Genomic DNA, 2,977 nt, shown 5'->3' with positions numbered 1-2,977 from the left:
AATCGAAGACAAGGACAAAGTCCTTGTAGAGGTTAAGGAAAGGTCCGAGGCAGCTGAGAAGAAGCTCTTGGACGTTGCTAAGTTGGAAGAAGAAAATGCGAAGTTGAAGAGAGAACGAATCAAATGGGGAAAAAGCTTGAGAAAATGGCGAAAAGGGGAAACGCCAAGGAAAATTTCTGAAGGACTTCCTGACCAAAATGCTCGCGATGCTTACAGGTATGCTTCCTTCACCGATTGAATCTTTACGAACTTTACCGAATGAATTGTGACTGATTTTGATTTTTTCCTCGCGTAGAATTCTACCTAGATTTTGTCTAGGAGACCGAAGAGTTGGATCCGTATCTAGACCCCTGCAAGTCACCTGTTCCAGATGCCATGGCTGTAGATATGTTTTGTCTCAACACTCGCCTCTTGAAGGTCCAGGGATACATTGCTCAACTACGAGCTGCGGTGGGGAAGATTGACAAGGAGTTGTGGCCTGAAGACACTTTCCAGACTGATCTGGAGTCTGTGATGAGCCGCCTGGGTCAGTTTCCCGACAGGGTGCAGGCGTGGAAGAAGTCTATTGCGTGAAGCGGAGCCGATGTGACCCTTTCACTCACTCGAGTCCATTGTAAAGAAGCGAGAGAAGAGAAGCTGAAGGCACTCCATGTGGCAAAGACGAAGAAGCTCCAAATTGAAGATTTCGTGGAGACCTTCATCAACGCAGCGACTCGCATTGCTGATGGGATTGACCTTGATACCTTCGTTGAGCCTGCAAGTCCTGGTGAGCCTTGAGATGAAACTATAATCACTGGCAAACTTTAATTCGCCTTGGTATGCCGAGTGTTACTGTATCGTTAAAACTTTGTTTGAGTGTTGAACCCGAGTAACTTTCGTCTGCATGGACGACTTTTAATCTGTGCTGGATTCTTTTGAATTTATCTACATTTTGAGTTTATTTGATTTTTGAATGTTCTCGAGTGAATAGGTTGCTATTCATTCGAAAAGGTTTTTAACTTAGGCGACTGATTCGCAGCTAAGACCCCGAGTGAAAGGATTTCTCTTCACTCGTAGTATATGCTATACTTAGGCGAAGACTGGTTCGCAGCTAAGCGTGCGAGTGAATAGATAGTTATTCACTCGGAAGGGTTTTTAACATAGGTGAAAACATGTTCGCAACTAAGCCTCCGAGTGAGAGGATTGCTCTTCACTCGGAGTAGTTTCTATTTTAGGCGAAGACTGATTCGCAGCAAAGCATCCAAGTGAATAGATTGTTATTCACTCAGAAGGGTTTATAACTTAGGCGAAAACATGTTCGCAGCTAAGCCTCCGAGTGAGATGATTGCTCTTCACTTGGAGTAGTTTCTATACTTAGGCGAAGACTAATTCGCAGCTAAGCATCTGAGTGCATAGATTGTTATTCACTCAGAAGGGTTTTTAACTTAGGCAAAAACATGTTCGCAGCTAAGCCCCAGAGTGAGAGGGTTGCTCTTCACTCGGAGTAGTTTCTATACTTAGGCGAAGACTGATTTGCAGCTAAGCATCGGAAAGGTTTTTAACTTAGGTGATTGATTAACAGATAAGCCCACGAGTGAGAGGATTACTCTTCATTCGGAGTAGTTTCTATACTTATGCGAAGACTGGTTCACACCTAAGCATCCGAGTGAATAGATTGTTATTCACTCAGAAGGGTTTTTAACTTAGGCGAAAACATGTTCGCAGCTAAGCCCCCAAGTGAGAGGATTTCTCTTCACTCAGAGTAGTTTCTATACTTAGGCGAAGACTGGTTTGCAACTAAGCATCCAAGTGAATAGATTCTTATTCACTCGGAAGGGTTTTTAACTTAGGCGAAAACATGTTCGTAGCTAAGCCCCCGAGTGAGAGGATTGCTCTTCACTCGGAGTAGTTTCTATACTTAGGCGAAGACTGGTTCGCAGCTAAGCATCCGAGTGAATAGATTGTTATTCACTCGGAAGGGTTTTTAACTTAGGGGAAAACATGTTCGCAGCTAAGCCCCCGAGTGAGAGGGTTGCTCTTCACTCGGAGTATGTTTTGGGTGTGAAACTGCTCGATCGGAATCGACACAAATTGTAGAAATTATGACTTCAACGAGTAACATTATTCAGTAAACTCTCTTATTACATCAATCCAACTCGTTGTCAGGCATAAAAACGTCGGAGTAGGTCCGCATTCCAAGCTCGGGGTTCGTCGGCTCTCTTCTTGAGGTTGTGGAGATGGTAAGCTCCATTCTTCAGTACCTTGGTGACGACGAATGGTCCTCCCCATGTAGGGGCTAACTTGTGAGGTTTCTCTTGATCCACTCGGATCACCAGATCGCCTTCGTGGAACGCCCGACTCCTGACATGTCTTGCATCAAAGCAACGAAGATCCTGTTGATATGCAGTCGACCGAACTAAGGCCATCTCACACTCTTCTTCCAAGAGATCCACTCTGTCTTGACGCACCTGTTCAGCTTCAGCCTGCGAGTACAAATCCACACGGGGAGAATTATGAAGGATATCACTCGGCAAGACAGCTTTAGCTCCATACACCAAGAATAAGGGTGTGCATCCAGTATACCGGTTAGGGGTTATTCTCAAGCCCCACAAAACAGATGGCAGTTAAGTTACCCAGGCTCCAGCCGCATGTTCCAAGTCTCGCATGAGTCACGGTTTCAACACCTGAAGGATAAGGTCGTTTGCCCGCACCGCTTGTCCATTGGTTTGGGGGTGTGTGACGGACGCATAATCCACCGAGTGCCTTGAGCAGAGCAAAGGCGCCTGAACTCTTCTGAATTAAAGTTAGAGCCATTGTCTGTTATGATGTTGTGAGGAACTCAGTACCGAAATGTTATATCTCTCGTGAACTTGATGGCAGTGCGTGACTCCAACTTCTTTATTGGCTTGGTTTCAATCCATTCAGTAAACTTGTCGACTGCAACAAGCAAGTGTGTAAATCCACTCTACCCTGTTCGGAAGGGGCCGACCATATCCAA

This window comes from Hordeum vulgare, chromosome 1H (genome assembly GCF_904849725.1).
Source record: "Hordeum vulgare subsp. vulgare chromosome 1H, MorexV3_pseudomolecules_assembly, whole genome shotgun sequence".
Lineage (NCBI taxonomy): Eukaryota > Viridiplantae > Streptophyta > Magnoliopsida > Poales > Poaceae > Hordeum > Hordeum vulgare.
The sequence above is the reverse complement of the archived record's forward strand: the minus strand, read 5'-3'. Positions refer to the sequence as shown.